The sequence below is a fragment of the Gavialis gangeticus genome, unplaced genomic scaffold (assembly GCF_001723915.1).
Source record: "Gavialis gangeticus isolate Ggan-Ray unplaced genomic scaffold, GavGan_comp1, whole genome shotgun sequence".
Taxonomy (NCBI): Eukaryota; Metazoa; Chordata; order Crocodylia; family Gavialidae; genus Gavialis; species Gavialis gangeticus.
Genome location: NW_017729003.1, coordinates 5,177,525 through 5,194,511, shown reverse-complemented (window position 1 = coordinate 5,194,511; position 16,987 = coordinate 5,177,525). Strand labels below are relative to the sequence as shown.

General features: G+C 43.3%; 1 long non-coding RNA gene across 1 annotated transcript in view; it reads right to left on the bottom strand.

Moving 5' to 3' along the window:
* Positions 1–7,814: 7,814 nt before the first annotated feature.
* LOC109291036 overlaps positions 7,815–16,987 on the bottom strand; it is an 18,605-nt gene continuing 9,432 nt past the window's right edge. The window contains exons 2-3 of the long non-coding RNA XR_002095737.1: positions 11,769–11,771; positions 7,815–8,107 (exon numbers count right to left, since the gene is read on the bottom strand). This is a non-coding gene — a long non-coding RNA (uncharacterized LOC109291036). The remainder of the gene's footprint in view (positions 8,108–11,768; positions 11,772–16,987) is intronic.

Here is a 16,987-nt window from a genome sequence, read left to right as displayed (position 1 = left end):
CACAATGCCACACCACCTATCCACCCAGAGGCCCTGCTGGCAACCCCCTTCTGGACAACACCTACTGGATAAGGACCCCTTTCCAGCCTGGATAAGTAGATATTACCTGCACACCTCCTCCTACAATTTGGACTCTCTCTCTCTCTCTCTGTCCTGCACTTCAGTGGACTTCAGCCCCTACACTAAGCCTCTCGAACCCCTGCTGCCATTGTGTGTGTGCGTGTGTGGATGCAAGGGACCCAATAAGACATTGTGTCACCATCTCCCCTGTTCAGTAAAACCACTGTCACTTGCAACCCCAAGTTGGGTCATGTTTTACTAAATCCCAGTCTGTTCCTTATCTTAAATTTCAGCCTCATTCTCTCTCTCTCAACTCTAGTCTGCTAGTTTCACGATCTCCTCCCAATTCCATCTCCCCTTTTCTGCCACCTCTCAGCCTCCCCTGCTCCTACTGCCTTTTCCCTGTGACTTTCTGCTGCCTTTCCCTGCTTTCCTGCTGCCCTTCCACCTGCTGCTTTTCCTGTGATTTTCTGCTGTCTTCAGGCTTTCCCAGCACCTTCTGTAGTCATCCCTGTCCCCCCCACAGCTTCCCAGCTCCTCCAGCTCCTAGCACCTACTGCCACTCCCTGAAACTTCTCTAGCTCCCCCAGAGACATCCTCTGGCTCCCAACACCCAGAGCCCCTCTTTAACACCCACACTTTCCCTTAGTCCCATTTTTCCCCCTCTCCATCTATCTTTTCAGCTCCCCCATAGCTCTGGCTCCAGTCCCAGACTCTGTGTCGGCATGCTTTCCTGTTCTGCAGGCTTTGGGCATTGTCTTTTAATCAATGAAGATCAATTAACTTAAAGTTACCCCCGAGCCTTAGTTCTTCAGCCCAGGCCCCTGTAGTTTACCAGTTCTAATCCTGGTCCTGGTAACTTTAACTCCCTACACTTCTTACCTTAACCTTTCCCCAGGTATCCCAAGTACACCAAGCACATACACATCACAACACACAACTTAGGAACTCACCTGTGTGTATGTGTAGGTGTGTGGTATGTGTGTAAATTAGTGAATATATATATATACACACACACACACATATACATATATAGATATCATTGTGTGTGTTTGTGGAATATAAATTAGTAAACCACATATGTGTATTGAATGTGCAGGTGTTGGTAACTGGTAACTGATTCTGTATAAATTTGGTGTGTGTAGCATGTATGGGCTTAAATTGGTAATGCATATGCATATGCCTAGGCTGGTTTGGATGTGTATATGCCTGAGCTGGTAGTGTGAGTGTGTATGCCTAGTAAGGGTGTATGTACCTAGTGAGTGTATGTGTGCTTAATTGATTTTTATGTGTGCATGTGCAATTGTACACCACACCCTCCTGTCTAATAGCACAATATTGAGCATTGCCCTGACCCCTAAGGCCAACAAAAGCTTAGGCATCTCTGATTTTGGTTAATCTATAAGGTGCATCTCTACCTGGCCTTCTGCCTCACTTACACAGCTAAGTATCTCTCTCTACCTGTTTTTTAGTTAAGGTAATGCCAATGACTTCCTTGCATTACTTCAGATTTTACATGGCCATAAATTAGATTAGATTTAGGTTCTGTTCTTTTTTTTCAGACATACTGGATGTATAAAAAGTGTTGTGATGCACCAGTATACACTAGAATTTTGAAAAATTCACTCATACTCTGGGGATCTGTGCACTGCTAAAAATGTTCCACTGTAGCAGATATGAGATACAGTTATTTAGCCTGTAGCCATAGAAACTGATGCCACTAAAATAATTTCAAGGGGGGTTATTTTGTTTGCTTGTTTATTTGTTGGGTTTTTTTACTCTTGCAGGTGTTACTGACATTTTTTCATGACCTGCACAGGTAGAAATAAAGTTTGCTTAGAAAGTAGAATTGCCTCAATGTTTGCATGTCTACAAGATTCACCTGAATCCTAGAATAAGATAGTTTGGATTATGCATTTTTTAGTGCACCCCAGTGCTTTTTGTTCCTGTAACTGTCAAGCCAGACAACATTGTTATATGTAATGATTATTGGAAATGTCCTTAGATAGCAGCCATGGCTGTTACTTGAGATTTGGGGACAGTCTTGTAATTGCAAAAACCAAGCAGAAATGGCACAAGTAATGATTAGACCAAAGGCGGGCAATTATTTTGGCTGGAGGGCTGCGTAATGAGTTCTGGTGAGCTGCTAAGGGCCCCAAGGGTAGCCCTGCCCCTTGACAGGTGCCCCACCCTCTGGTCATCATCTTGGGATAGGAAGTCCCACCCCCTAACACCTGACCTTTGGCACTGGGAATCCTTTCCCTTCCCCCAGAAGTTCTCCTTTTGGGAGATGGGCTGTCATCTTGAAACCCAAAAAAAGCCAAATCATGTAGTAAAAAAATCAAACATCTACTATAACTTATTTTAACTCTTTTAAAATATATTTTTGTCTTGATTTGTGTGTTTTCCTAATGTATCTAGAGGCGATTGAATAATAGCTTGAAATACAGTCTTACTCTTGTATATTGTGGTTGTAAGGGCCTGTATGGGGGGGGGGGCTGCAGTTGAGGAGTGGGGTATGTGTGTGGTATGTGGTTCAGGTGGTGTGTATAGGAGGGTGTGTGGGGGGGTACATGTGGGTTTATGGTGGCAGGTGGAAATGTGTGGGGGCTGTGGGAAAGTGTGCATGTGTTTCAGGGGGAGGGGTGTGGGGGGAGGAGTATGGGAGGGGGATCCTTAGACTCCCTGGAGTGTGCGAGTCCCTGGAGCTACATGTGCTCCCCTGCTCCCACCCCAGTCTCCAGCTACAGGTGTTGGCAGAGTGTAGGGAGCCATGCACTATGGGGCCAGGCTGGGCTGGCCTCACTGCAAGAGCTGTGTACTATGGGGCTGGGTGGGGTTGGTGCTTTATGCTGCCACTATATGCAGCTGGGGACTTGAGCAGGAGTGCAGGACCTGTGCATTATGGGTGGGGCTCTGTAACACAACCACATAACACGCAGCTCCCACCCAAGTCCCTGGTTGCACATGGCAGCAGCATGCAGGGCCAGCCTGACCCAGCCCCATAGCACATGGCTCCCTGCTGTCCCACTCCCTTTCCCCCAGTGGGAGTCCCTGGTCCTGGCCTGGTGGGGCCCTTATTTAAATTCCCAGTCTTGCAGGCAGGGAGGCAGGGAGCAGCCTTGGGGTGACCAGGCACAAACTCTGCCAGGCAGAGGCTTCTTGTCTCTAGAGCCACCTGGCTCGGAGCTGGGGTGAGTCAGGCCAGGCTGGGGCAGGGAGTGTTTGCTTAGCAAGCAGAGCTGCACCTCCTGTGGCAACCTACCAGCTTGCAGAAGGGCCAGGGTTTATGGAGGACTCAGGAAGGGGCCCTCCAGGCTGGATGCAACTGCCTGGCAGATCGAATCTGGGCCGTGGGTCATATTTGGCCCACCCCTGGATTAGACGCTTCTCACAACCCAAGGTTAAATACGCATCCTAAGGGGATTCCACAAGTAGTACTTTCCTGCTGCCAGCTGGAGCTCAGCTGCAGTGAGCTAATGTGGTCACTGTTTTCCATTGGCTTCAGTGAGCTTGGGATCATGACCACATTTTGGCACAAAGCTTTTGAAGTGAATTGATATTAGTGACACACTGTCTTTTGGAGTGGATTTTTCCAGCAGCTAGTGAATGTTGATTTCCTAAGTGTTGATTTCCTGAGCCCCAGAGTACCCAGCTTCTCCCTCAGAGTCCATTAGGGACCACACAGGGTGGAGCTCAGGTCTAGCTATGGGGAAGAAGCAATTCTTCATAAAGGGAGACATCTTTCCATCAATGGAAGTCCAGACTGAATATCTGGATTTATCTACTGAAGTTGACTCCGTGGTAACATTCAGAAATGAAAACCCAGGTAATTCTGGTGGCACTAGTAGGGAAAATGGGGTGGCTGAAATGGAAAGAATTTTCTCATCTCCAGTTTTGTAGCAAGAAACTTTCTGTGGGACTTGAGAAGGTTGGATAATTATCTTCATCACAGCCTGAATTTTCTATGATTTAACTCCAGCTGAATACATAGTTTCAGTGTTATCACTGTGGTATATTACTGAGTTCCCTTTACAATAGTGTGTTGCTAATTGCTAGTCACAGTGCTGGATTAACACATAGACAAACTTGGCACATGCCTAGGGCCCTAAGTGAAGAAGGGGCCCAGTTATGCTTATTTTACATATTATAATTATTGAGTGAAAAAAGTAATATAAAAATACAGTATTAAGTAGGGGCCCACAAGTTTGTTTGCCTAGGGCCCACTAAAGGATTAACCCATCCCTGAATAACCACTAGTTTTCCTGTTGTGTGTTTTCCATTTTAAAAACTCTGCTTGAAAGTTTCCAGGTTTTCCTTTTATTTTACAGTACATTTAGGGAATTTTTAAGTTTGTTTTTGTTAGGAGAAAACCAGCTACTTTTGCTTCAGAAGAGAATAGGTACTAAATTTTAAATCTAAAGTTTCTTGGCATTTTTCCTTGGCCAGTTGTACAGCTGAAATAGCCGGAGACCTACCCACAATAGTTGCTACTGTACTATAGGTAGTGAATTTTACTGTACTTTGTAAATTTGATACCCTTGTCATGTGACAAGGATAGAACATAAGCCTGGGGGTATGTTTTTAATTTCCGATGTTCCATGACTAGGTCAACATTGCAAATTTGAATGATAAATTTCTAATGAATGCATAAAACACAAAATTTTCAAAACATTCTTATTTTGAGAGCTTTGCAGCTGAAGTTCATGTTGTTCCAATACAGATAAAGATAAAAAAAGAAGCAGGCTTAATTCTAATACAGTAGCATCTTTAATTTGCTATGTTCTATTATTGATGGCAATGTTTCCTATAACCCAGGATATTTACTCATATTTTTGGACTCAGAGGTGTAACGATCAGGGTTTGTGCCCTGGGCAAACCTTATAGGAGAGCAGGGAGTGGGGGCGGGAGTTGGGGAGGTGCTGCTGAGTGCTGAAGGGATGGGCATTTGGACATCCATGGGGAGGGAGGGGAAGGGGAGGGAAAATTTACCCAAGTCAGGAATTCAAAATAGTACCTGTATGCTGCTGTATGCTCCTGTAGGTGTGGCCATAGCTGCAGCATGGTCTGCCTGTCCCTGCTGTTGCTCCTATAGCAGCGGCATGGTATCCATGCTTGTGGCTAGTGCTGCAAAAGCAGCACTGTGGGGCTGCTTTTCCTGCTAGGATGTGGAGTCTGTGTTGGGTGGGGTGGGTATGATGTTGGTGCTTGGGCCTGGTGCCTTGCTTCCCCAGCCCAAGTTACATTACTGGACTTGGAAACAGTTATTGTAAGCAAGAGTCACAGAAGAGGAATGAGTTAAGAGTTCAGATTTACAAGGAGATATAACTATACTGAGTACACCTTCCAAAGAAGAAGTTAACTGGATTAAGATAAAATCACCTATCAAAACTAATTCAAAGATGCTTGAGGAACTTTCCCCCCCTCACTTAAAGAATAGATGGTAGCATTAGCCAGATATTGCTACTAACAAATGACATACAGCCAGCCAGATAACATAAAAAAATATTTAAAGATATTTAGAATCCCTGTCACAATATATGGAATCAATGTAAAGTGTTTATTAATTAGACAAGAATATTCAGCTCTCACAAATTTCATCACCTTCCTTCCCTATTCATCTCCTTTCCATTACTGTTCCTTATGTTATGGCAGATAAATGAGAACATATTATTCTAATATTTTGCATACATAATAATGTTTAGCTTTAGCTCCACCCCTGCCTTTGGGATATTGACTCTGACTGTAGCTTATGTAAATGTTTGCATGGTATGCAATCTAAAGTAAATGTTAAGTCTCATTTTCAGTTAAAATGCATGAAACTGTCTTTAAGAGTAGGATCAGAAGCAGAGTTATTTAATTTCCTGACCTCAGTTTAAACATGGTTTAACTATAAACATTTCTGTGACTGAAACTTTATCTGGTTATGTTATGTTTTAATTTTGTATTAAACTTGTGAATTTTCTCATGCTCTTTTTGAATTCATGGAAGGCAAAGATTGGGGCCTTTCAGAATATCTCTAGGACACATTGTAATTCCTGTACTGATGTTTAGTGGTCCTTTCTTTGTGAATATACTTATTGAACTTAAAGGGACTGTTTGAGAAAGATATTGCTTACTGAAGATGTCAAAATGTCCTCCCCCAGGGTTGTCTTAATTTTTTTACCCAGAGATCCACCTTACTTACACTGCCATTGTAGAATGAGATTTGAATCTGATGGACCAAATTCACTGCTCTCTTGCACGAGAACAATCATAATCCTTGAATGGAGTTCGACTGGCTAAAGTTAGTGGTAAACTTCCACCTACTATGTTATTGTTTTACATATAAGTTTAAGGGAGATGTACAGTGTATGTTCCTAGACACACTCTATGGACAGGACTAAGTTATTAGATTTTTAGGGTTCCTTCCTGTGCATGGGACTTGTTACTTTTTATCTTGGCTATATAGATAAAGATGTACTGCATATAAAGTCTGTATTTATTAACCTGAATTTTACTTTTGTGTATAAAAATAGAAATGTCTATTTTTATCATTGGAGCGATGTGATTAGTATACCATCCTAGTGGTGAGATGCTTCTTATTTATGTATTTTTTTACACTGTTGCTTCTTTCTCTCTCTCTTTTTAATTGGAGGTGTTTGTAGATTATCTGGATAAAAGAGCCTTGAGTGTTTTAATGGTTTTAAGAGAGCTGAGATATATAAGAAAGGGGATATTAATATAAGAAAATAGATTTAGATAAATATGAAATTTCAGAATGGATATCTGTTTGATATTTTATCAATATTATATACCCCATATATACAGGGGAAGGGTGGTGAAATGAAATCAGTCAGCCACTGAAGGAAAATAATAAAGTAAAAAAAAAATCAAAATAAAGAGGTGAATTAAAGAAGGTCTCATATTTGAGATTTAAGATTGGGATTTTGGGAGTGCTGGTTGTACTTCCCAGGGTGGCTGGGAGGTGGGAGCAGTGAGAGGGGGCTACTGTCCTGCCGTGGGAAGGAAGTCCCAGCCCATGGGGACCCAGTCCAACCCTCTACCTTGTTTCCCTGCCTCAAAACCCCTAGACCCCACTTCTGGACCCATCAGTATGCTGCAAGCTGGCATGTGCTCTGCAGGCTGCTTGCACAGGGCTGCACTCCTAAGCGTGGAAGATTGACCCTGGGCAGTAGGGTTCAGGGGCTCAAATGTTTGTCCACATAGAATAGGAAGGTTGGGGAGGGAACACTCTGTCTGCAGATACCAGAGGACTACAACTTGGGTGGCTAATCTTTTAGGAATATCTACCCATTAATGGAACATGAGCTGGGTTAACGCATATCAGAAATGAATTTGCCCTGGAGTGGTCACCTGAAGTATGCTTAAAGCTAGTTTCAGGTATTAACATATGGACAATCCAGGGGTTAAGAGACCTAGCAACCATCTAAAATTAATGTGTAACAAGACCTTGAGTAGGAGAAATAGACTAAAATGAATCCAAAGGGGATGATTCATTGATTGTAGAATCAGAAGGGACCAGAAAGGATCATCATGTTTGACCCCTTGCCCAGAAACAGGACTGAGGTCAGATGATCCCAGCCAGGTGACTATGAAGCCTCCTCTTGAAGACCTCCAAGTTAAGTGATAATACCACCTCTCTTAGAAGCCCATTCCAGATTCTTGCCACCCTTACTGTAAAAAAATGTCTTCCTAATGTCTAACCTGAATCTACTCTCCACTAGTTTGTACCCATTACTCCTAGTTACTCCTAGGGGGGCTCTGGTAAATAGAGCTTCTCCAATTCCCCGTTGTCCCCCCTTGATAAACTTATAGGCGTCTATAAGATCTCCCCTCAGCTGTCTCTTGTGAAGGCTATAGAGATCCAGACCTCCCCTCATGGGGTCTTTCACGGAGGTCATTAATCATGAGAGTGGCCCTCCTCTGAAACCTCTCCAGATTCTCCGTGTCCCTCTTGAAGTGCTGCGCCCAAAACTAGTACTCCAACTGTGGCCTGACCAATGCCAAAAAGAGGGGGAACATCACCTTCCTCGATCTGTTGGTCCTACATCTGCTAATGCATGACAGGTTGTGATTGGCCTTGTTGATGGCCTCATTACACTGCTGGCTCATGTTCACCTTGGAGTCAACTATGACTCCAAGATCCCTCTCAGCCACTGAGCTGCTGAGGAGGTCTTCCCCCAACCTAGAGGTGTGCTCCTCCCTAGGTGGAGTACCTTACATTTATGTTTTTGAATTGCATCCTGTTTCGTTCTGCCCATCCAACCTGTCCAGATCAGCCTGTATCTACTCCCTGCCCTTCAGTGTGTTAACTTTGCCCCATGACACGGTATCATCTGCGAACTTGGAGAGGGTGATCTCCACATCCTTGTCTGAATTGTTGATGAAGATATTAAATAAAACCGAGCCAAGGACCGAACCCTGTACGACCCCACTGCCCACCTCCTTCCAGGCCAAAAAAGAACCGTCCACCACCACTCTCTGGGTGCGGTCCCTAAGCCAGTTGGCCACCCACCTGACTGTGTAAGTGTCCACTCAACAGCCTGCTAGCTTCCCTATGAGAATAGGATGCGAAACTGTGTCGACGGCCTTCTTAAAATCCAGGTAGATGACACCAGCCCCAGCTCCTGTATCAAGACAATGTGTGACCTGGTCATAAAAAGCTATAAGGTTTGTCAGGCAGGATCTATCTGTGACAAACCCATGCTGGTTTCCTTTCAGCATCGTTTCCCTTGCTGGGCCTTCACAAAGGCGCTCTTTGATGATTTTTTCCAGTATTTTCCCAGGCATAGAAGTAAGATGGTACAATATGGTAAAAAGTTCCCATAGATAGGAAATAAACTTCATTTTTGCACAGAGGGAGCTGAAGATGGAAGTCTGTTCCTCTAGGTCCATGAGAGTGTCTTTGTGAGCTGTGTTGAGTAGCTCTTTGTTGTGTTGATCAGGTAGAATTCCTTCCCTGGACTTATTACCATCTTGTACAATCTACACTTTTCCCAGAGCCTGACAAAGGGACTTTGATCCCGAAAGTTTGCAGAAAAGGACAATTTTCTTGCCATTTTCCAGTTGGTTTAATAAAAAGTATAATATTAGAACCAAGAGTTCTAGTTTTCTATATGTCTTTTTGTCTCAGACCAACACGGCTACCAAGTGCACCCATTAACTAAGTCAGCACTAACCTTTGGCGATCTGGTGCTTTTTGGACATCTGTCTATGCTCAAGGTGGGGGAATTGTCTTGGTCAGGGCTTAAGAATACTGAAGCAAAGAAAGAACTCATTGAAGAGCTGTGCCTTTTTCCTTGCGTCAACCACCAACTATCCTGATTTGTCCTGAAGGGGCCCAATGTTACTGTGCACCTTCTTTTTGCTCACTATGTATCTGTAGAAGGACTTTTTATTGTCCTTAATTGTTGAAGCCAGCGTAAGCTCCAGTCCTGCCTTGGCCTGCCTAACTGATTCCCTGCAATAGTGTGCCAGGGAGGTGTATTCCTCCTTGGTGGCTGCCCCCTGCTTCCACTACCTATAAATCTCTTTCTTTGCCCCAGTCTTTACTGGAGTTCACTGTTCAGCCAAGGTGGCTTTTTATCCCCTTATCCCCTTTCCTGCATAAGGAGATAGATTCCTTTTGTGCCCCAAGGATCACTCCCTTGAGAAACCTCTAACCCTTCTGGACCCCATTTGCTCAATACTCTTGAGTTCAGCCACCTCACTAACTAGCCTTCTAAGTTTACTAAAGTTGGCCCTTCTGAAGTCTAACACTTTAGCCTCACTGGATATTTTTCCCCCCCTTTCGCTGGTTAGTGAACTCTACCAAGTGATGGTCACTATCTCCCAGGTTTCTGTGTACTTGCAGGTTCCCTACGAGATCATCACCTGTTGCTAAGACCAGATCTAGCAAGGCGCTATCCCTGGTGGGACTGGCTACCACCTGGGTTAGGTGGAAGTCCTGCATGCAGTGTAAGAACCTAGATGAGTGGTTTGTTTTCGCTGTCTGCTCCTCCCAGCAGATGGCCAGGTAATTTACATCCCCCATGACCACTGCCTCCCTTGCCTGAATAGCCTCTGAGAGCTGCCTGGAGAATACCTTGTCTAGCTCATCATTCTGATGAGGAAGTCTATAGTAGACCCCCACAACCAAGTCCTTTTCCCCTGCCTCTCCCTGGATCCTGACCCACAATGCCTTGGTATTCCCCTCCTCTACCCCCTCCTTGAAGATGGAAGATGTGTACTGCTCCCTAACATAGAGAGCTACACCCCTGCCTTTTTTCCCACTCTGTCCCGTCTATACAACCTGTATCTCTCAGTGTCTACTGCCCATTCGTGCATAGAATCCCACCACGTTTCAGTTAAGCTGACTAGGTCAAACTGTGTGCTAGCAAGTAAGAGTATGAGCTCCTCCTGCTTATTCCCCATACTCCTGACATTTGTGTAAAGACATTTTAGGCCCCCCATTAAGTGCTCTTGGTGCCTCTTTGCTTGGATGCTTAGTGTGCCCTTTAGCGCTTACCTGGTTAGGTCCAGTGCCTTGTTTGTGGTTTGCCAACCCTGGGTTCTCATCAACCACTGATTCCCCATCCCCCATCAAACCTAGTTTAAGGCTCTTTGGAGGAGATCAGCCAACCTGCGGGAGAACAGATGCTTACCTCTAGGAGAGAGATGAAGATCATCCCTTCCCAGGTAGCCTCCTCCCTGGAAGTGCTGATTATGGTTGTAGAATCCGAATCCCTCCTGAAGACACCATCTCTGGAGCCACCAGTTGACTACCCTGATGCCTCTGGCGCCTCTGGCTTCTGTCAACTGGAAGGATGGAGGAAAATACCACCTGTGCTCCCGTCTTCCTGAGCCTGACCCCCAGCTCATGGAAGTCTTCATGATGTGGTCAGGACTACTTTCAGCCGCATCATTTATGCTCACATGGACAAGGACCATGGGGTAGTAGTTGGAGGGCTTGATAAGATCAGGAATCCTTTCAGTGATGTCACTGATCTTTGCTCCAGGCATGCAGGAATCTCTTGCCGTAGGATCTGCTTAGCAGATCGGCCCCTCCGTGCCTGTCAGGATTGAATCACCCACCACAATAACCCGGTGTTTCTTCTTCTGCCTGGGCAATGGTCCCCCAGCCTGCCCAGCAGGGGTTGCAGGGACCACCTCCTCTGCATCCTCCTCTCCTGCCTCCTCCACCAAGGCTGCCATGGCCCTGTACCTGTTCCACAGACACAATGGGGAAGTAGATGCTGGACCCTGGGTCCAGAGGTGACAGTTTTCTACTCTGCTGAAGATTCCTCTCGTGGGGTTCCACCTATAGGCATCTGGAGCTGTAAGGAATGGAAATACCTGTCGATCACAGCCTCATCCTCCTTGATACCCCTCAGCCTGCTCACTGTCTCCTGGAGTTCCCTCACCTGCTCCTCCAGGAAACTTAAAGGACATTGCAATGGGAAGACTGGCTATTAAGAAGCCATAGGAGGCCTAAGCAAAGAGGACCCAGAGTCGGCTTGATTGCAATAGAGGCTTGGTTGCAAAGGTGCTACATCCCTGTGAGCAAGAATCACTCTTCTCTACTAACCACATTACTGAATTAACATCAGAGCTTGTCAGGGAAGCTGAGAGACCTGGTCTGTATGAGGATTATAAGCATTGCAGTGTCCCTGGGGAAAGGGGGCACTGGTGAATGGTTACACTTCTAGCTCAAAGTGCTGACTTACGTGCTTGCTTTTTCAGAATGCTCTTGGGAGTCTCACTATCCCCATTAGTGCTGTAGCAAGGGTGGGGGTGGGGGAGTGGGGTGACTGCCCCAGGTGCTGAAGCAAAGGGACACCAAAAGGCACTACCCAGCTGGGGCAGGACACAGGATGGAGTTGTGAGCAGCTCATTTGGTGGGACATAGGGACAGAGGGAGGGCAGTTCCTGCCACTGCATGCACTCCCGGGCAAGTATGGGGGGACATGTGCCCCCAGAATCTGTGCATGGGGCAAGGACAGGCTGCTACTGTGGGCATTATCCTGGGCACCAAACTTCCTTGCCATAGTACTGCTCCCAATGCATTGTACAGTGAATTCTATAGACTCTTCACTCAAGAGTTCTAGGTTCCACTCTGGGGTGGGGTGCCTAATAGTGAGGTTAAATGAGTCAGTCAATTGCAGGATGTACAAAATCAGACTTAACCTAGTGGAGTAAGTTGTTTGTTTTAGGATATGGACTAAAGGCAGTGTGAGAGGAATAAATGCTTGAATTAAGTATGATGTGGTGCTTGGCAGTAACTATCACAATTTACTCTCTCAAATTTTATTTGCACTGAGTGTCCTTGTATTTCTAATGAAATTTCATTTTTCCCTATGTAATTCAATGTAATATGATGTTTCTTTTTCTCATATATTTTTAAGAATTACATAACATGAGCCACAGTAGTTTATAAATTGTAAGTAAATTCACAATATTTAAACGCGTGGGTTGTCACCTTGCTCTATAAATAAGATCAAACATCATTTTATAGTGAAATGTAATCCATAAAAATCCCTTTAAATAAAGTTCACCCTCTCCTGTAACCTGATTTCCTTCTTTCTCCCTGTCCTCTCCTGGTTTTAACTGGCAACTTGAAAGAGTTTTTGCCAAATGTAGACTATAGCATTTCCTCCCTTGCTAGTTGTTGCAAGGTTTTCTGGGGACTTACTTGGAAAAAATACTGCATTAATTGACCTAAAACAAAATGCAAACATGTAAACAAAGCCTAAATAGAACTCACCTTTATTGTCCCATATGAGGCAACACAGCTTCTTTACATGTCAAAATTTCTGCTCTAAAGGCAGGGCAAAATAGTGTGTTAAACAGCAATGCTCAAGTAATGGTAGGGTAGAAAGTAGCTAATGTGGTTACATCAACCACTGCATAATTTAGATTTGTTTATGTCTGTAGTGAAGAAAAGTCTTATTTGGAAGAAAGCCAGACAAATCAACAATTCTTGCTGACCAGCCTTATTTCATTCTATGGCAGATTTATCTGCTATCCCATTGTAGTGGCAAAAAGGTGAATAACTCTATTTCAGTGTTGCCAGCTAAAATATTTAAAGAGACTTTCAGAGCAGCTCTGCTGTTCTCACTGGTGGAGGTAGTCAACCTATCCTTATCACATGTAGCTTGAGAAAATGCAGGCAGGCTGACAGACTAAAATCCTCCATTATCTGTCTAAAAGATGCTGTGAAATGAGTTACCAAGGTTTACAAAAAACTAGAACTCTTGGTTCCAAAACGATACCCTTTATTAGACCAACTGGAAAATGGCAAGAAAACTGTCCTTTTCTGCAAGCTTTCGGGATCAAAGTCCCTTCATGAGGCTCTGGGTTCATTTAGAGCCTTGGGTTTATGAAGTTTATTTCCTACCTATGTGGACTTTTTTATCATCTTGTACCATCTACACCTTCCCAGAGCCTGATGAAGGGACTTTGATCCCAAAAGCTTGCAGAAAAGGACAGTTTTCTTGTCATTTTCCAGTTGGTCTACAAAGAGGTATCATTTTGGAATCAAGAGTTCTAGTTTTTTGTATGTCTTTTTGTCTCAGACCAACACGGCTACCAAGTACGCCCTTACCAAGGTTTAATGATTCAAATACTGAGAATCTTTCATAGATAAATTCAGAAAAAAATCTTGAACTCCAATTGCCTGATCCTAAATAAACAAAGAATTCCAGTACCAGATTCCAGAGAGCTGTCTACCTATTTTAAATTTAGAACCATTGAACCAGTTTATCACTCAGTTGCTTTTTCTTTTCTTTTTTTTTTTTTTTGCCTGAACTTTCTAAAGTAAATATTGCACAATTCACTGTATACAAAAGACTTGGTAGGCAAACTATATTGGGAAAACGTTCCTTACACGACAAATTCTGTCTCAGTTTTATAGAATTAAGTCCTTTTCCAATTGGCAATAATGAGAATGTGTGTCTTGCTACAAAGGCTATTACAGTGATGATAAAACCATCAAGCTTATTCTTAGTTTTCCCACAATCACCAGAACTAGGAAATGTGATATATAATTGGCATATATTTGTGTGTAAAAAAAACAGGCCAAAGCCACCTGTAATTAATTTCAGGATCTTAGTATTCCATTAAATTTCTTGATCTGCAGTAGTGTACCTTAGGGGTTCTAGTAAAAAAGTTGGTAACTAATTCTTTGCCAGTTTGGTATTTCAGTTACAGAATCTTATAATTCTTGGATTTGACTTGTGAGGACAAGCAGAGTTCCAGAATGAGTTTGACTATCTAGCAAGAGCAAGAGCTTTTTTCTGCATATGAAAAAATCACTAGAAAATTCAGGTTTGGTTCTGAATCTTACTTTACTGCAGATACACCTCTCTACAAGCTGTGTTAACAGCAATGACAGAATTGGATCTTATATTAAGTGTAAGGGAGAAATGAGAATTGGCTTCTACTTTCTCCATTTAGCAGGGGATCTGACACTGCTGCTGTTCATTCTTTTAATTCTTTATTTATTAACCTGACATATCTTCACTGGATATTAATTGAAACATCAAATATGGACAGGTATGACTTGGAGATTGTGAATATCATTTATTAAGATGTGTGAATTCTACTACATAAAAATAAGGTTCCATTTTCCACTTTATTTTTTAAAAAAATGACTCATTTAAAAATAGGGAACCACTTTCAAGTTTAACAAGAAACTATTGCAGTTGAGGCTGACATTATTGGGTGAACTTCTATCACCTGAGTTATGGTCAGTCTTAAAGACTCATAGTGACCCCTTCTGGATTTATACATTAATTTGATGGGATTACAAATTCATTGTTTCTCCATGCTGTATAGGCATGTGAGTATAACTAAGAAGGAAAATGTTAAGAGCCAAAATTCTAATACTATAAAAGCCTAAGTCTGTCTGTCTGTCTGTCGCACTTTATTTGAACTCTGATTGGCTGACAGAAACAGAGTGTTCCAAGCGTGGGGGACAGCTGCCATGATTCCAAAGCTGTGCTGAGGACCAACAGAGGGTGGGGGAGATGAGGCCAGCAGTGCTGGCCTTGACTCCCCCCCCTCCGCTCGCCCCCCCCCGCTCTTTACATTAGGCAGAACAGTGGCAGCGTGGGGCGTTAGGTGGTGGCACTCCATCCCAGCCCCCTCCCCCCCATCATTCTTGATGGGCAATTGGCTAGTCTTACATAAGGACACTCTTGACCTTTAGAGGTCAGCTTTGTATCTAAACTTTAGATATACTCTCCATCTTAATGAATTTAATCCCTTGACTCTCAAGAATAAGGAAAATAAACTCTACAATACAAGCAAATCTAAATTATATTTTCAAGAAAATAACATAATCATGAATATTAATTGCTGAATTCAATGGGTCCTAACAGCTATATCATAGAAAATAATAACTATTCATTACAGCACTTTATTATACTTTGAAGAAAGAAGTAAAAATAAAATTTGTAATATGAATGGAAGAAATGTCCTAGTTCATTTTTAAAGAGAGGTTTTAGCTATTGTACAGCCATCTGTAACTTTTTTTCTTCCATTGGTTGGATTTTATTTCTTGCACTAAAGAAAAATTCACAGTTGCTCCAAAATATCCATGGTCTCTGTTAAACTGAAAAACCCCCAAACAAACCCTGTACAGAGTTAATACTATAATCAAATTCTAAAATAATTTATACCATTGTAAATCAGGAATTTGCCAATGAAACAAAGCAAGTTACACTAGTATAAAATGAATGTGAAATCATCATTTTCATTTTAAAATTGTATCCAGCTTCTGGCACTGCTGCAGTATTGGAAGTGATAGAATAATAGATGTCCTGTAATTCCAGATGACAGTGAGCTGCTGCATGGACTATGTAGGATACATGTGACAATTACAAACTGCATTGCTTAGTCACATCAGGACAGAAATTCTGCACTAAGTACCTAATATATAGGCAGCCCCTGGCAAATATAAAAGCTAGGTATGTAAGGATCTATCAGAACAGATTTAGTTAAAGGACAGTGGTCCATTTTTGCATTTCCTGATTTTTGTTGGATCAAGCTAACCTTTCTCTGTCATTTTATAGTATTTTCTTTCATATAAGAATATTTATAAAGAGTTGTCATGATTGATACACTACCAAATGATTTTTAATTTCTAGTGAAAAAACCCAACTATATGTTTAAAGCTTAAACTGAAGACCACATATTAAACTTTGTTTTAAGAGTGGTAAATGTTGAGGAAAAGTTGTTTGGTATCAAAGTGTGCAACTAGGCATCATTAAAAAGATATTTAAACATGATTGATCTTCATACTAAAACTCGCTTCCTACTGAAGTGCATGTGAATGTCATGTAAGTACATATATTAGGCCTGTGCGAAGCGGCTAGCATTCACTCTGGATTTGGATTCGGATGATTTGGGGGACAGTGATTCGATTCGGTGATTCGAATCACAGTCCTGAATCAATTTGGCCAAACTGATTCAGAGATTCAGCTGCTGCCGATACAGCCAAATCTCCAAATCACACAGGCCCCATCCCCTGCCTACTGTCAATGGTTGCCCCACCCATCCTCAACTCCTGGCTCTTTGGGGAAGAAAAAGCCCCCACTCACTGGCTGCTGCTGGGTGGGGGGCAATCTGCACTGGCTCCCACTGCTCTGTCACCCTGCTCTCCCAGCCCCCACCACATGACTGCCCTGCCCAACCCCTGACTCCTGGCCCTTTAAAAAAAAACAAACAAACCCAAAACACATCAGCTCCTGCCTGGTGGGGGGGGCGATCCCTGCTGCCCCCCACTTCCCCACACTGCATGGGGGGGCTCTGCCACAAGACCCCCAAATCCCCAAGGCCACTGCAGCAGCCGGTGAGTCCAGGGTTTTGGGGGTTTTTTTAAAGAGCTGGGAGCTGGAGCAGGCAGGGTAGCCATGTGTGGGCTGGGGGAGTGGGTGGGGGTCAG